Genomic DNA, 18,727 nt, shown 5'->3' on the forward strand with positions numbered 1-18,727 from the left:
GGGAGGCCGAGGAAGGAGAACCACAGGTTCTAATCCATCCTCAGCAATTTCACAAGAATCTAAGCTTAGGAAGATCCTAACTATAAAAAAGATTTGGGGATGTGGCTTAGTGGTAGAGAGCACCTTGGTTTAATCTCAAGTACAAAAAAATAAAATAAAATAAAATAAAGGGAAAAAAGACAAAGAGAAAAAAAAAGATTTCAATTTGAACTTATTTCAAAGTATATGACTTTCTTCTTTTAAAAAGTAAGCAAAAATTTAATCCAATTATTTTAGCTCTTTTGTTTTCTGAACAATTGAGATTTTTTACTACATTATTTCTAGAGTTTCCTAAATGACAAGAAAATCATTATTGTTTTAGTTTCCAATAACTTGTCTCTATCAATTCTTCATCTGAGATCTCTTAAAATTCTTTGTAGCTCTGCTTTATATCTCTGAAGAAAATTTGTAATTTTTTTCCTCAAGTTTAGATACCTTAAAATTTTGGTATACATCATACATTTTTCTTTTTTAGTTGTGGGTTTTAGCTGAAAGATGTGTTGTCTACATATATTATTTCCCAGTTTTCTTTACTACTGAAAACATCATACAAAAGATTTTTTGAATTTGAAGCAATATATGCTTTTATTATGATGGTTTCATATTCTCCACTCCGGTCCAAGACACAGAGGGTTATTTGGTGTAGTCAACATGAGGAAGAGTACAAAGACAGGGTAAGAACAACCAGCAGAGGAGTGGCTACATTACTAATGGACACAGACCACACAGCAAAAGTTCTAGGAGATTAGAAGATCTTGCTGCTTGCTGGCAGTACACAAAATGGCAAGAATAATGGCGACTGCTCCCCATTACATAATTGTGATTATAAAATAAGAATAAAAGATGCAAAAGGCTAGAAAATGTTAAAGTATCATAAGAAGAAGGCTGTTTGTATCATTTTAGTTCTCAAATCTTTCATAAATGTTATCACATTAAAGTCATATGCTGATCTTAGGTAGACAAACTGGGTAAGCTTTGTACTTTTCATTGATGAGGAGAAAGTTAAGTGGCTTAAACCCAGTTTATTTGGAAACAAATTCAAAGAATAGAAAAGTATTTTAACTCCTTACCTAATTCTCCTCACACTTTATCATAAAATATACCTTTTACATATCAATAATTACTACCAATAAACAGAGTTTTAACCACTTCATCTGTAAATACACCTTGGCCAATATCACTACAACGTAAGTGGAATGGAGAATTCTAGGTGGCAGAAGTGGGGTTGTAGATAACCTCTATATAGTGGCATAACAGTAAATATTTAACAACTGTCTTTCTGGAAAATGAAACACTCTGATTTGTAGTGTGTAGCAATATTCATAATGTAAATTTTCTCATTACAGCTGACTTCAAGCCACCATGATGGTGCCCCTGAGCAGGCTGTTGGGAAGAGATGAGATGCACACAACTGATGTTTGCACAAAGATAGAAGTCTGATTGCCTTTGGAGAATGCACAATGGCCATGCCCTAGGACAGATACATAGGACATAGCAATATCTTTTAAGAAGGAAGCTGCCAAGAGATCCCACTAAAATCATGGGTACTCTCCATGAGAGGGAAGTTCACCACATAGATCCTAGTAGCACACCAATTATTCTTTGGGGGGAGCCATTTACATAGTAAGATGTGCAAGAGAATACTCTGCACATAGTCATAGAACACTAATGTCACAGGTTGTGACGTCCTAAGGAATAAAAAGCCTTCTCATAAGCAGTGTATTTTCATCTATTGTGATGTCTCTACTGAGTAGTCTTTTTATAAACAGTATGGGCACAATATTTTAAAAAGGGGTATTTCTGGGTTGTCCAGAAGGTAAATTTCCAGTTCTGTAAGTAGTGCCTCAAGTCACACAAATGGTAGCTATTTCTCCCTTTTCCGAAGATAAATTCAAACATTTTTGCAGTCAATTCTACCACATGATGCATACGTGACTTTGCTCAGGTACAGTGACAAAAGACCTACTTCTCAAGGTCATATGAGGATAATGCATATGAACATGTTTAGCACAGTATCTAATACAATTAAGAGCTTAGCACATCATTTAAATTAAATCTAAGAATTTTAATGAAATCCTAAGAGATGTTTCTTTCCTAAATGATGGCAGATGTTAAATATCAATTTAATAATAACCCCCAATTGACCCTTGTAGTTTCTGGTTTCTTACCTTGAATTGTGGAAAGAAACGTATTGCCAAATTGACACAAGCAGAAATATTCAAAACTTGGGCAAAAATAATAGAATTGCATATGTTATCTTGTTGTTAATAATTAATCATAAATCTAAACTTATTAGTTATTCCTTAGATAGTTTGCCATATGCATTATTTATGGGGCCTTTTCTCTTTGGTGGACTACAGCTGTCATATTAATTTTTAATCAAATTGTGAAAGTTTATGTGTAATTTATCAAGCCAGGTGAATGAAAAGAAGTCTAGGAAACAGTATTTAAATATATCCTATTTCTAGGAACACATTTGCCATTCGCTCTAAATATCAAATATCAAAATGACTTGAAGAAAGATGGCTCAGACAAGCCACACATCCATATATACGGTTTCTCTGTGTAGACCTAGAGTGTATTTATGGCTCTAAAATTCCATATTTTCTGCCTTAAAGAAGAAACCAGGAACTGAATATTTATGATCCTAAGACGGTCTCACACTTTATTGTTTTCCTCAAGGGCTTTTACCCAGCCCAAAGGAGAAAATGGAAACTGAAATTCTTTGCAATCTGCCAAGTGCTAAACTCCTTTTCCCTAAATGCAGTGCAAAAATTATCTTAGCACTGAACTGCATAAATTGGAGAGATCATGAAAGGAGAAGCTCAGTAGCTTCAGGGAGTTATTAACAGGGCCGACTTTCTGTTCACTCACTTTACATGAAAGTACCCACTCATGCTCACACATAAAACATGTTGTTATCAAATATATTGCAGATGGAAACTTCAGGTGCGGATTCTTAGGAGTAGAGTAGTAGTATTGTAAAAGCAAAAGCCTGTGGATACATGGTCCCGGTTAAAGAAACTTCTGTTTTAACAGATTCTATCCACCTTAGTAGGAAACATTGTATTTATACATTGAATTAGAATAAAAAAAAAAAAAAACTAGCTGTCAGTATCAGGCTCATCATTTGTTTACTGGCTTTATGACCTTGGATTGGTTATCAGGTTTGTTGTAGACTTGTCCCCTTACCAGCAAACTGAGGGTGGTGGTATTACCTATACCACAAACGCTATGAAAACCAGATGATGATGTGATTACATGAAGCTCTTGTCAAGAATTGTTACGGATTAGTCTTTTATTATGTGAGACACAATTTGAGACAAAATCCCAAAGAACTTTATCTCAATCAGAGCGATGTAGCCCAGAAATAATGTTGTAAAGTGCATTGAAAATTCATATATGATTAAACACTCAGGAGAAAAAAACACATTCCTAGAAGTCCATAGGAACTCAAAGAAGAGCACAAAGCAATGTGTTCTATTCCTATATTTAGGAATAACTTTATTCATTCACTGAATACTTTGATGTACAAAAGTTTTAATTAAGGCAAAAAGGAAATAAACTTTTTTTTTCTGAAGTGTTTCCTCTAGTTTTCTCAAAGTTCTTACACAAAACGTTTGTACATAATTTTATTAAAATAATCATAACTTGCATCTAACAGTGAAATTACCAGAATCTCATCTTTGTGTGTAGATTCTGTTGCAGAAAAATAATTGTAGGGCAGAAAAAAGCTGAGGAGCCGTCTAGAGTGAGGCTTCTCATACTTCAATGGGCATATGCATCACTTGGAGACCTAGTGTAAAGAAGATTCTGATTTAGGCTGCCTGGGGTCGGGGTCTGAGCTTCTGCTCCCCAATTATGCTGATGTTGCAGGACCATGTTGGAGCAGGAAGGAAATATAGAGGACGGCATCAAGGAGGCTCCATCTATCTTTACTGAAGAGAAGGCAGATGGTGCGGCTACAGAGGCTGGTAGCTTGGTGGACTTGGCAGTGGGTACGTGAGACTAATAGGCATGATGAATTTCCCTAGGTTTCCTGCAAGAGGAGGATTGATTTGCTCATGGAAAATTCCCCTGCCCCCAACCAGGCTTATATTTTAAATAGAGTGGTCTAGTTATTCTGAGTATTTAATCAAGTGCCTGACATGGATTTTGAATTACTCTCAAGGAATCTCTTGGGTGAAACCAAAGCAAGGATATTATTGTGTTTAACATCTAACTCTGACAGATGGCATAGAGCATCTGGAGGCTCAGAGGGGATGGAGGATGTGTTGATGGCCTGCCCCTCGAACTGACTCAGAAACAAGGGGATGGAAAAAAATCTGATGTGCAAAATAGACTCCCTCTTCTTTTCTCTAAATTGCTATGAAAGTAGTTGGGTCAGGTTTTTTTTTTTTTTTTTCCTTAAATTTGTCTAGTGAAGTGATAGAAAGGATTAGTTTTTTTTTAATTTAAATGTCGATTTAAATGGAGAACTTACTCTGGTCTTGTATTTTAAATACAGAGCAGCAGGTGGAAGATGGGTAGACAAGAGTTTATTAAAGAATTAATTTGAGAATATGGAATACAGTGGATGAGAAGAAAGTCATTCCTTTTTCAAGACAGTGGACCATTTTGCAAAGCACAGCTGAGAATCTTTGTATCTTGGCTATACCAATGGTCAATTCTTGTTGTTTTGTGCCTTTGGATATACCAGAAATAGATTTCACTCTAAGCATGAGTGATCAAGATAAATGAATAAAGAGACTGAAGGAGGACTAAATTTTCCATAGATGGGTCCTGAAACCAGATTGGCTCAGTTCATAATTTTAGCAATTAAGACATCTATAATTGAGTTCAGATGTCCATGAAAATTAAGTGAACAAATGCCAAGGATAAGTCCAAGCATAAGCTAATGAACAAGAGTTACTAAATAACTCACTGTCGTATTTCCTATCTAGGTTTAAAAGATTATACTTATGTTAACCTTATTGAATGTTTTTCACTCCTGTCCTTTCACATTTCTCCCTTTTTTTCTGCTTATTTATGTTAAGTTTCCATAGCATTTTCCCCTACACATCTGAATCTTGAGAACTCAAATACTAGAATGCTTAATGTGTGCAAGAAAATCTCTTAAATGCTGTAGGAACTTGCAGTGAAGTTAGGAAGATACAATATGTACAAAATTACCAATCCTTCTGATGAATAAGTGTCATGAGTTCGATGATTACTTCTTTGAATAAAAATGAATTAACTCTCATCTAGGTGAACAATAAGTTGCATAGAGGATTTGGCATGTGAATGGTCAATTAAGAGAATGAGCAGAGTGAAGAAGGCAGAAAGGCAAAGGCAGAGGAGAGAGAGAGGTGAAATACATGTTTGTGGGATGAAAATGAATTTTAGAATGGCTGAAGCTCACACTGCCCCAAGGGAGCACCAGGCCATTCAGCTACAAAGGAGCTTAGCAAAGGGCAGTTCCTTCCCACATGTGCCTTTTCTCCATGTGTTTTTCTTCTAAAAAGGCCATGGGCATTCTTAACTTTTACCATGCACCTTGGTGTTTTCTTACTTTCCCATTCATTACCTTAATTTCTAGCTCTTATAGACCTAGAACTTGCATGGTTTGTTTTGTAAACACTTCATTAAAATTTTTTCATCATATAATGATAACATTATTAGTTAACATGTCATACATAATTGATTTTTTTTTAAAATTCTTTTTTCCCCCCTTGGTACTGGGGATTGAACCGGTGCTTAACCCCTGAACCACGTCCCCAGCCCATTTTTATTTTGAGACAGGGTCTCTCTATGTTGCTTAGGGCCTCTCTAAATTCCCAAGCCTGGCTTTGAACTTATGATCCTTCTGCCTTAGCCTTTGAGTCCCTGGGATTACAGGTATGCACCAGCATAAATTCTTGTGACCAGTATGAAGTTTCTTGAAAGTAGAAACTGGGTTACAATTGCTTGTATTTCCCAGCATCTAATGTTAGGCCTATATAGGACAGCTACTGAATAAAAATTAACTGAATAAATGAATGTCTAAATAGATGCATGTGTGAATGAAGAAATGAACGAACAAACTGTATGTGATCTAGAAATAAAATCCTGTTGTACTCCATGATCTCTAATAACTTCTCCAATGAAGATGACCAGTGGCTTTCTGCTTATTACACAAAATTTTTCATTCAATTTTGAACCTTTTGATCTTGTTTCATGTGATACTAAACTACTGAAATAGCTAACTAGGGGCAAATACATGTCTCTTCAGAGCCAGCAATTTTGATAAAGAAGGACTGGCTACCTATCTGTTGTTTTTAGACTCATCTAAAGTTGGAGAAACTGGATTTGCATGCTTGGGGGGTTGGGTTGCATGACATTTTCTTCTGTAGATGTGTGAATCTTTGATTTTGAGAATGAGTAGTGGTCTCTGTATAATGCCTACTGTTTAAACTGCTAACAAAAGAGAACTAATCTCTGCTTCCAGATATTTGTTTTTAAAATACAAAAAATAACTCTCCCAGTTAACTGCTATTATTCTGTGAAAAATAATCCAAACTGCTTAGTTTCTCACTTACCACTTTATTCCATTCAATTTATGTGTCACTGGCTCTGCATATAGATAGCTTGGCAGTTAGCTAGATTGTAAATAAACAGAACTAAACTGAGACAATTCTTCTTTCCATTTCAGTCTGTTATATCTTTGGTTGAAAGTTGTTATATACTGTGTAATTATGATCAGTTGAAGGATAATAACATCTGTGTCTTTTCTAGAAAAGCTGCAATATGACTTTTTCATGGGTTTCCAAGAAAAATAAATACAAATCCTTTTTCAAGGGTCATGGTAAAAAGTATTTTTAGCTAAAAGAGTTAAAGGAAATACATTTACTCTGTGGTACCTCGATTTAAAATAAAGTGAAACAGGCCTATAAGATGCAAATATTTCCAAAGACCAAAGCATTTTAATATTTACTGAAATGACATGATGGAACCATTTTTTATTGTCGAGTAAAACACATGCATAAAAGTGAATAGAGGTTTGTGCCACCTTTGGGGATCTAACTCTGCCTGGTACTGCCTTCTATGACCACAGATCATTATGACCTCAGAAATTACAATATTCCTTTAAGGACAGGGCTGACACCACTGCCTGTCCCTTGAAAGTCTGGTTTCTTTAGCTCTGAGGATGTTCTGTTTAGGTTAAGTCTTTGTCTTTGGCCAGAATGTCTCAACGCACACCCAAATTTCTTATAGAGGGTGATACAATGAAAGGAAAGAATACAGGTTCATATCCCTGCTTTGTACTTTGTAAAAGAAAATTTCTTTTTGAATTTTTTTTCTCATCTGTACAATGGGTTAAAAATACTTATCCTAAAGTTATGTTTGAAGGCTCAAAGACAATATACTGAATGTAAACCCTCTTACAGTATCTGGTGTACAGGAGTGAATTAGATTTTGCTTTTCCTTTTTTGATAGTTTCCTTCCCATCGCTCACGAGGAACACATTCAGGCAAAATATTAGTCCATTTTGTGTTACTATAATAAAATGCTTGAGGCTGGGGACTTTTAAAGAAAAGAGGTTTAGATAGCCCACAGTTTGGGAGGCTTTTTAAAGGTACAAGCAGCATAGCACTAGCTCTGGTGAGGCCTCCCCTGGCTTTGTCCCCTCATAGTGGATGGAATCACAGTGGAAACACATGTATGGGACTAAGAGATCCCATCTCAAGACAGGAAGCCAAGGAGTCAGGCTAAGTACTAACTGAGATCCAAGAAGAACTACATTAATCTTTCCAAGGGAATGTTCTCCATGACCTAAGGCACTTCCATTAGGCCTCCTCTCTTAAAGGTTTCATTTTCACGCTGAGGTCCAAGCCTCCAACACAAGAACCCTTAGGGGGCAAACCACATCCCAACACAGCAGCACCAAACCAATATGTTTGTTTGCAAAACTTCACAAACCTGACCAGATTAAAATTGTCTCAAAGATCAGGATTATAAAACCACCAGTAATGGAATGGATTAGCTTTCCCAAGTAGGAAGAAAATTCCCAACTCATTCAGGAAACAAGTTGGCATAGGTGACAATGACTAGCATCTGCTAAATATCTGGCTCAATTTGGATTGTTAGGTTTAGCAAATAAATATAATATTTTTGGGGGGACTTCACTAAAACATTACTTATTGTTTATCTGAATTTCAAAGAACTGGATGTCCTGTATTTTATATGAAAACCTTGGCTCAAATTCCTTTCCAAAAACCTCTGTTACAGATACATTACTGTTTTCGAACTTATCCTTGATCTCACTCCTCCCTGTAGTGTTATCTTGATTTTATGTTTAAGTTTCTCTGGTTTATTTTACATTGTACCACTTTCTGTTAATGACTTGTCACAATGAAAAAATTCAGTGAGGTGCAGCTACATCTTCTTTAGACGGTTAATATGTGATTTTTAAATACGAACTTTGTGGGGTTTTTTTCCCCATCATCTCAAACAATAATACAGAACAAGTCTGTCAGTCAACATGTATTCAATTATTATCTATATCTATCTAGGCTATTATCTACCTATACTCCTGTCTATCAAATTCTGTCATAGTTTTTTTGCACTCCTTTTGTCCTTGATCTTCTCAAGGGAATTTTATATTGTTTGTCCTGAGAGTTTTAGTTTTGTGGGACTGAATGATTTGCCCCACCTTTTCCCTGCAGGGGACCCATGGAGGGGAAGGTCCTACTCTGGAAATACATTGATACATGAAGAAAGACAGATCTTGTGGCCCAGAGTCACCAGGCTCCAAGCGACTGTGAGGTGAATTTGGGGTAGTTACTCTGAAATGTCTGGATGCTCCAGAGCTACTCTTCCTCAAGGCAGCTGGGGGCCTAAGGGAGAGAACCCTGAAATTCTCATCTGATTTTTACTCTCAGGTTCCTGTCCTGAAGCCTAATCATTATATGCCTAGAAATACTGATTTAATATTCTGAATTTTGTTCTTCTCATCCATGATAGATGAACTTTATAGATCAACTATATCTAATATAATTTTGTAAATACATTTTATAATTTAATTATAATATAAATTATTTTAAGTGATACTAATGAAAATGCTTCATAGATGATAAAGTATTATATACCAATAAGAAGATCAATTAACTATTTTAAATCAATACAGTATTTGCAGGACATCGTTCAGAACTCACACATACCTACACTTTGATATATACACATGTATATATGTATTTATATTATACATAATAAACATCATTTGCCTTAAGATATGGGTTTTGTGTGTTCTTTGCTATTTTTAAAAAAAATTCATCTTGAATAAAATGACATCAGGTAAATCTCAGGAGTTCTTTTTTTCTAACCATTAAATCAATACAACCTGATTTTTAAAAGAATGTGAAAGAACAAGGGTAAGAATAGCGCAAAGAATCCTGGAGACTTTAAAATCACTGTTTACTCTTTGAACAGAAAAAAAAGAACAAGCCGAGTGAGGTTTCATTATTTATTAGGCATTAACAATTGATTAATTCTGCTTGGTTACCTGCCATTACCCTTCTTGAGCTATATTGGCAGAAAGCAAGTTTCCATTCAGAACCTGGGAAAAGGGCACCCGAGGGTCTCTTCAATCAGAAGAGAGATGCTGCTGAGAGGCTTGAATTCCTGTCAATACATGGGATCTTTTTCTGGGTCGACATGCTCAGGGTCTCTTTCATTCTGTTTTGACTTGTTTCAAAGAGGCCAACCATGACTGATGATAATTCTGCAGCGAGATGCACTTACTCTTCTCAAAGAATCCTTGTCTCAATTGATTACTGTTTTGTAACCCTTGCCTTCTGCAGGGAATCATGCATTTCAATCCATGTTAGACATGAAATATCTGTTTTGACAATCTTTGATTTGACTTAAAGAGTACACATTTTAACTAATCAAAGAGGGGCTTACGTAAGAAAGTTTGAGGTCTCAGAAGTTGTTTTTTTTTTTTTCTGATAGTAAAGAGGAGAAGAAAGGGAGAAGCCTTTTTAAAAATAGGATCATAGAATTATAGAACCAGAAGATATCATGGAAATCATTTAGAGTTAAGGACTCAATTTATAGATGGCAGAAAGGAAATACACAGAAGATCAAAGAAACTAAAATGATTTACCTAAATTGACAGATGTTTCAAAACAGTCAGATGTGTGACTTAGATCTCTTCCATTCCAATAAGTTATTTTTCCACCTTAACTTTTAAATTGTCTTTCTTCCATTTTCATTATTATCAGAATTATTCCTCATTATCTTGATAATTAAGAACATAGGCTTTGGAGTCAGATTACATAGTTTATTCTGACTCTGCTACTCATCAACTGTGAAATCAGTTTTTTCCTTCTTTAAAGTATGAATAATACTATTCATTTCAAAGGAATATTGAAGATTAAAGATGAAAATATTAAAACTTACAAAGACTCAACCCTGAGTCTGGCTCAAAAAATATTTACATTATTATTGTTATTAATCCACTTTTATTAGTGTTGATGTTAAGAACTGACTTAATGAAATTAAAGTACTTGATCCATTTCCACAGATAATATGTTACAGAAGTCAATAAACAGTTATTCAGCTCTGAAGATGGTTCTGAGGATTGCAAATGAAAACCAAAAAGCAATCCAAGGTCACTACTACGTAGGAGGAAAAATCTGGGAAAGGAATTAAATCATTGGGAGGAGATAAGGAAACCATAGATTTTTTTTTAAAGAGAACTGCCTCTACTATTTAAAAATTGCATAATCTGTGGAATTTAAATTTCAGTGTCCATAACTAGAGTTTCATTGGGACATAATCAAGCTCATTCATTCCATATGGTTCTTCCTGTGTTCATGTTAACAATGGAAGAGCTGAATAGTTGCAATGGAGCAAGCATATTTGGTCCACAGGCCTTCAATATTCACTGTTTTACCCTCTCCTGAAAATGTCTGTTGATCTACCTTTTAAACCATGTGGTCATATATGAGAGAAAGTAATCCCATCAGACCCAGAGTCAAAGAACCCCTAAAAAGTTAATTCATTTGATTTGCAAGCAGACCAGCAATATCATGGAGTTAACAGGTGAGGAGAGGAGAACCATTCAAGGTTAATAAACACAGCACATCAAGAAAAAGTTGAAGGCAATTCTGATGCCAATGGTTGCTCCTGATGTCTTGAAAAGAAGAAGTTGGAATAAAATTGGTAATTATGAAAAGAGGAGAGTCTTTAAAACACAAATAAATGTACAAAAGATTTTTTTTCATTTTTATAGAAAGGAAGTGACGCTGTTTCCACTCTATCTTAGTCTAGATCCTCTAACTCAAAAAGTTGGACTACCCTGGAAAATAGTCTGATCACAGCTGGTACCATATTGCCCTAAAGGAACTCAGATGGAAACAGGACACTCTGTCTAAGGCTCTGTTATTTTAAGATTTAAAAATATCTATGTGAGGCTTAGTTGCTCTAAACCAACAAAATGTGTGTAAATTAGAGACAATCCCCCCATAAAACTGCAATTGATCACACATTACTTTCTTTTCCATATACTGTTCTTTAGTGATTCCCCAAATAGCTTTAAATATTCCCTTGCCTATACAGTTGCTTCAGCAAATTTCCTCAGTCAGGATGTTCCTCCTCTGCTTTAGAATTCATTTCCTTCCTATAAACCCCTATTAATTTCTTCCTTTTTGAGAAAAATTCTCCATATGCTGCTAGTTAGAATTATTCCCTCCCTGTCTTGTTTATTCATTCATTCCAATTATTTAGGTTCACCTCTATTTCCCTCTCCATTCTATCCTTCCTGGACCAATGGCTTATTATGTGCATGCATAACCATCACTGGACCATAAAGTCCTTAAGGACAGGACCCTGATCTGCTGTTTGCTATTCCACATCATTAATCTCAGCATTTGGAACAGGGTGGAGGCACACTGAATAATTGCTATTTTGAATTGCTGAAGGCATTTCTCCCCTTTTCTCTTTTCTCTTTCTCCAGGATTGAGATATCTTCCAAAGAAAAGGCAGGCAATGGAATCAGTGCTTTTAAAGTGGTGCTTAATTGGGTCAGAGGTCAACACCACCACAAGACTTCACACATTAAAATATTGTATACTTAACCCAAAATGATTCCTAATATGAGAAAGTAATTAACTAGTCATTAAACATGAATATAGAAAAATTTCTCCTCTTGAGAGAGATCAGTTTCTTACAGCAGTAAACCTGGGGAAATTGTTGTTGTTATTTGTGAGAAAAGTTAGGTGGGGATAGCATTTTCAGTTGTAGAACACTTAATTAATGAGAGCAGGTGATCAACACCAAGAAAATAACAGTTGATCCTGTGAGCCCAACCATGCTCGCACAGATTATATTTAGCATTTCAGGTCTTTAATTGAACTCTGAGGTAGAAGAGTAAGAGCAGGACTGGTTATAAGAGCAGGAACATTGCATTTAGCCTCCTCAATTGTACCTTAAACATCTGAGAGCTCTCACGTTGCATTACACTGTATTAAATGAAGGTCACATTTGAGAACCTATTTCTGTAGTAATCAGATCTTTATGACTAAACTGGAAGCAGTTGCTCAGATAGAAATTGCTCAGGAGAAATCAGAAAGTGACCAAAGTTATAAAAAAGAAATGTGTGTAAATGTGTGAAATGAGGTAGGCAGCCACCTGGCCCTGTCTGTTTCAGTCTGAGGGGTGCCCATTGGTTTTATGAGTTGTATGGAGAAGAGTGCCTTTTAGGATAACATATGAGTAACCCATATTTTTAAGGACATGCTTTGTGTTTTATAAAAGAAAGCAAAACCAAGTAGGAAATTACTTGTTCAGCTTGTGCAAGCCCCAAATATAGTAGGATTCAGTTCCCTGGGAGACGGCTGTGGACACCCCTGAGATGGTACCCATTAGGCTCTATAAATGAAAGAGAGCTGCAGCATACACTTCTATTTTCACATCCTTACAGCAACAAATATTTATTGTTGTGACCATTATGTATTGCTTCATGACTTTTTTTTTTGTTTGTTTTTTGTTTTCCAGAGGTAAAGGAGAGAGAAGTCTTTTTTTGCGTTCTCGGAGAAAAGGATATAACTTAAAATAAGACTTAAATAAAAAGTCTTCCAATTGGAAAGGGATTAAAGTTGGTTCTGCTCCTTTCAGTTTTTCTCCACATTTTATAAATGCCCTTGCATTTTTTTCGTTAATTACTTGATTATAAAGTCTTTTCAAAAATCAAATACTTTACATGGCTAAGTAGTAAAAGTTTAATTTAAAAGCATCAGACCATGACATAATTTTAGCTTAAAATGAACCTCCTGGGCTAAGAAAATTATACTTCTTTTTTTTTTCTGGGTCACAAACTATCATATATATTTTCTTATTTAAGAACATTACTTCAGGCAACATCTGAAATTTGTTCATATCCTCCCCCTTTCTCAAAGCAAACTTAGATTTTAAACCTTAACTGCTACTAAGGAATCCAATTTGAGGATGCTCTTTCTAGTGTCTGAATTCACAGGCATCAGGGATTCAGAGGGGCTACAAAACACTAAATATTGAGACCCTAGAGTTGGAGAAGGGTTTCTGGAGGGCACAGTGATTCCTTATTCATATTTGTCACTGTGTGGGAACCAACATGGTGACTTGCACATAATAAAAACTTGATAAATATTTGATGAATGGAAAAAAAACCCTATTTCTTGAGGTATATACTATTTATTAGCTGTGCGACAATGGGTCAAACATTTAACTCTTTGAAATTTAGTTTTGATAAATATATAAATACATATTTTGAATACATATATTTATAAAATACAAAAAATTATAGAGTTTGAATTCTTTTAAGTGTTAAAAGTCTATTTTTCTAAAGTCTAAAGGCTACGATTTTTGTGCCTTCTTTGTCATGAAAAGCATCAAGTAAATCCTCATGTGGATTTACTCTCATATGGATATTTTGAAATTGGTTACAATAATATAAGTAAAACATCAGAATAAAAATTAAAGCTATCATAGTTTTTGGTTCTATGTGTCATGCTTGATGCTAATTATAGTAGAGATATTACCTCTAGTTCTTATGCCAATTCTAAATGATAGGATAACTTTTCCCCAGGTATGATATTTTGACTCAGCCATGACAAAAAGGAATGACTAGTAAATTAGCAAAGCCAACAGAAGCCTTAACTGGCAGATTTCCTCTTTGATCATTATGTCTAGCCTGCCCAGGCACCAACCTCTACCTTCTTGGACATGAGAAAACCACTACTGTAGTGATTCCTGTGTTACTTTATTTAGATGACACATATACACATATATATTGAATTAAATTATCTTAGGTAATTTTTGAAACAAATATCATAGTTAAGAAGAGAACCATCTTGATGGATAAAAGTATTATTTCGCAGGTAAGCCTTTAATAATAGTCAAGACGTGCACCTTTCTAACATAAGCTTTTATGTTGCTAAATTACACTGAGCTAACATCTACATAAAACTAGACAGCATGTTTCTGGCATCTAAAATTACCCTCAGGCAAAAACATGAACAGCTACAAGAATCTTTGTGCCTTCTTTGTCATGAAAGGCATCAAATAAATCCTATCATTTACTCTCATGTGGATATTTTGAAATTGGTTACAATAATATAAGTACAACTTTAGAATAAAAATTTTGCTGTCATGTTTTTTGGTTCTATGTATCATGCTCGGTGCTAATTATAGTAGAGATATTACCTTGAATTCTAACAACAATTCTGAATGATAGGATAATTTTTCCCCACATTATAAAATTTTGAGTGTTTGAAATCCTTGTCCATTCATTCATAAAACCAGTAAGTTCTCAAGTTACAATCTGAATAAGAATGTTGTTAGAACTCCAAACACCATATACATTGTGACCTTTTAAAAAGTTAAAACATTTTGCTTTTTAATTGCTCTCGGGAACTTGAATATTTGGGGGAGGGCTGAGGAAGCTTGATTTGTTTCTAAGAACTCCTTTGACAACTAGATTATACTCTTCAGATCTGCTGAGGGTCAGAATTGTCAGCACTCTTTTCAGAGGCTAAAAGCAAGCAATGGAAATTATACAAATTGTTGAGCTCTTTATCCTTAATTATTTCACTGTGGAGTAAAAGGAAAGTCAAACTTTTTGCCTCCAGCCACATTTTTGAAACAGGGGTCAAGTGAAATAGAGGAAAGAAGTCTTTAGTCTTTGTTTCAAAAAACACACACACAACTTACTTACAGGTGGGTACTAAAGATGTTAATCTAACACTCCAAATAATAGATCAATAAGTCAGTATCTCAAATCATTTTAATGTTCCAACATCTATATCAAAGAACTAAATCTATACAATAAAACTGGGTGTTCCCTCCAAATGCTTTAGAGTTTGATTCTGCCGCTTTCTGGGTTCAAGAATTTTCAAGTTCAGCACTTCAGTCCTGGCTGGGCTGAACTTCAGGCTTCTTTCCTGCCCTGAGATCCATCAGAATGACATCTGCCATTGGGGACAAGCTCCTCCACCTCCCGCTTCTTATTTTTACTCCTCTGAAGCATGTGATGAACCCCTAGAAGTGGGGGCATGAGTGGGGACAGACAGAGCCTTTGAGTGGAAGCTTTTTTCTGTTACTTTCGATGGGGAGTTATGCTAATATCAAAAGAGAGAAGAGAGGCTTTTATGGCTGAGAGAGGCCAATAGATTGTGAAACTAATTTGAAGTACTGCTGCTGATTAGGAATAAAATAAGCCAAGCAGGAGAGAAATGCTCTCTTTTCATTAGGCACCACAGCTGTGCCAGAGAGTGAGTGTACCCAAAGTCTCCTTATAATAATTACGAAAGGACTGTGATTTTGCTCTCAGCTTTTAAATTAAACCTCTTCATGGCCTAAATCCATGGTGGCTGCTTGATCTTTCTCTTTCCAGGACTCCCAATTATGACACTCAAATTATGTGGCTTCTCTCTTCAGTGTTCTCAAAGCTATCTGAGGCTCCAGTGTTGCGGGTCTATTTCGATAGAGGGTTAGCTAAACACGTGAAATTTATATAACCTTTACCGTTTTAAATTTAGCTGTTGGAAACTTGTGAGCTGTCAATTTCGATTCATTTTTTTTTTTAAATAGAACTCATTCAATTCCATTTCATTCAAATTCCTAGCAGAGGATATTAGCACTGTGAAACTTGTCAATGGTAACAGTTCTAGAGAGAGATAAAATTTTTCTTGTATTCTGCCCTCTGACTTCTAGATAGTGAATTGAACTTATAAACGTAGCCTTCCAGAGATTCCAAATCCCATTTTATTGAACAAAGACACATTAGAGCAGACAAATCTATCATTAGGTCCTGAGCAAGAAGGAAGATCTTTGTTAGCAGACAGACAAAATGATACTCCGAGCAATTTCTGTTTCAAATGAAACTATTGTGGTTTGATGTAGGGAGACTTATGAATGGTGCTTACCCTATCATTCAGCACAAACAAAGGAAGAGAGGTTTCCTCAGAATTTAAAAGAAAATGCTCACCATATAAATTCCTCCAAGGCATAGGCAGAAGGATCTAGGGTCAGGATGAAAGGTGGATCCTGGTAAGTCAGGCCAGGTAAGGACTTGAAGATTCTAGCTAATGGCTTACATAGAGCAGTTTTAGAACAGCTGATTCTAACGATATCCTCTAATGATTCCCATGCCCTGGTGATTGAAGTAAATATTGAGTTATTTCTGTGAAGGAACTTTACAGGTAAAATTAGGTCACTAAATCAGAAGACCTAACAACAGGGAAATTATCCTGGGCCTTGAGTGAATCTAATGAAATCAGGTGATTTCCTAAAAGCAAGAGTCAGCCAAATAAATGCTGTGGAAGGAGGAGAGGACAGGAGGGATTCAATGTGAAAACTCACTCTCATTTGCTGGCTTTGAAACTGGAGGAAGATGGCCTCCAGTTGTCTCAAGTTGCATACTGGGTAGAGGTGTGTGTTGGGGTATAAGTCATCTTTTCCACTGAGAGACATTGGTGTTCTCTGAAAACTCAGAACGACTCTTGCTAATAGCTAGCAAGATCCTAAAACCATATGCAATTGAATTCTGCTAGCAGCCTGAATGAGCTGGGAAGTGAATTCATGCCCAGAAACTCTAGAAAAGAACATAGCCCTCCTACCACTTTGTGAAACCAAAGTAGCCATCAGCTATACCTGGACTTTTAACCTATAAAATGGTAAGAATGTTGCTTTAAGCTGCTAAATTTGTGATTTTGATAGTAGCAGTAGTGAAAAGGAATACAAGCAGTGGACACAAGCTTTATCACAGGGATTCCCTCAACACTGACTGTGTACTCAAGAAAGTGGAAGACATGCTACTGGGAGCTCTGAATATGGGTTATGGAACTAGCAGGACGGTTGGGGGTAATAGTTGTCTTTGTGAGCTATAGTTCTAATCAAGCACAGATTTCCCTAGGAATCTCTCCCTATGAAGTGAAGGAGGAAGGAAAATGTGGCCGTGATGGGGAGATGCCAGAAAGGAGTCATTAGAGGATTTGGGGAACACAGCTTGAATTTCACACTCCCAGCCATGGATTTATCATTTACCCAAAAGCTTCGGAAATGAAGCAGGGTGTCTGCACTAGGATGCTCAACAGTTGTCTGCTTTACACTGTACAAGACTAGAATCTGCTGTCTAGAGTACAGTGCAAGTACCACTGGAAGGCAATAGCAATGTAATTCTTTCCAGATGTCACAGAACAGCAAATACTAATTGGCTTAGACCAGTGCTTCTCAAACTTTGCAGTGCAAATGGTCTATATTTCATTTTAAGATCCAAACATAACTATCATTTCTTGTGGCACCTTGGTATTTCTAACAAAGCCAGAGACTATTGTCAAAAGAAGAACATTGTAGAGTAGGGAGCCATGAATTTTGGAAAACTGTGGGCAAGAGAACCCCCACACCCAAGGCATCAGAATCACAGCCCAATAGGGGGACATTCTCTGCCCTCCAGGAACTGAGTCCTTACAATTCCTGGTGGGAATCCAGAAGTGCTATCCATGAGTGTCTCCCATGTCTCTGATGCTCTTTCCCTTACTGAGCATGAATTGCATGGAACTATTTTACCCTTGTCTCAAGTTGCATACTGGGTAGAGGTGTGTGTTGGGAAATAAGTCATCTTTTCAGTTCATGGCTTTCTGGATAAAGAAGGTCACATCCATATCTGGTATAGAAAGCATCTCATTGTTATGAGTCAAAGACTAAAATACATCACCAGGAAATGCTTATCTTTGATCCTCCAACTAGTGGGACTTTTGGGTCATCTCTCTCTCTCTCTGGATGATCACCTAGTACATAAGGAAAGGAAACGGAGCCAAGTATTTGGTAGCCAGAGGAATTACTGAGTTAGTCATTAATGCTGTTTGCTGAATACTCTTCAACTTGCTACCTTGCCTGTGGTAGGATTGTATTTCTCTGCTCTTTGAAGTGACTATTATACTGGTCTTCTTCTGGTTCTCCTAATGTATTCTCTCTCTTCCCATTATGTGAATCTTGCTTATGTTGAATATAGGACCTGCAACAATCCTATTAAAATGCAGTTCAAATCACAATCTCCCATTGCACTTAGAATAAAACAAATGTTTAAAAAGACCAGGAAGTTCTGGGGCCTTGGATCTGGGGTCTAGCTGCCTCTCCAGCCTTCTCTTAAACTAGTCTCTACCTCCTTTATGTTCACCGCTGGATTTCA

The 18,727-nt window shown here is 36.1% G+C and overlaps 1 protein-coding gene across 1 annotated transcript in view; it reads right to left on the reverse strand.

The window, feature by feature from the left end:
- Positions 1 to 18,727, reverse strand: part of Galntl6 (polypeptide N-acetylgalactosaminyltransferase like 6) — a 1,042,003-nt gene that overhangs the window by 276,800 nt on the left and 746,476 nt on the right. The window lies entirely within an intron of this gene.

This window comes from Urocitellus parryii, chromosome 14 (assembly GCF_045843805.1).
Source record: "Urocitellus parryii isolate mUroPar1 chromosome 14, mUroPar1.hap1, whole genome shotgun sequence".
Classification (NCBI taxonomy): domain Eukaryota; kingdom Metazoa; phylum Chordata; class Mammalia; order Rodentia; family Sciuridae; genus Urocitellus; species Urocitellus parryii.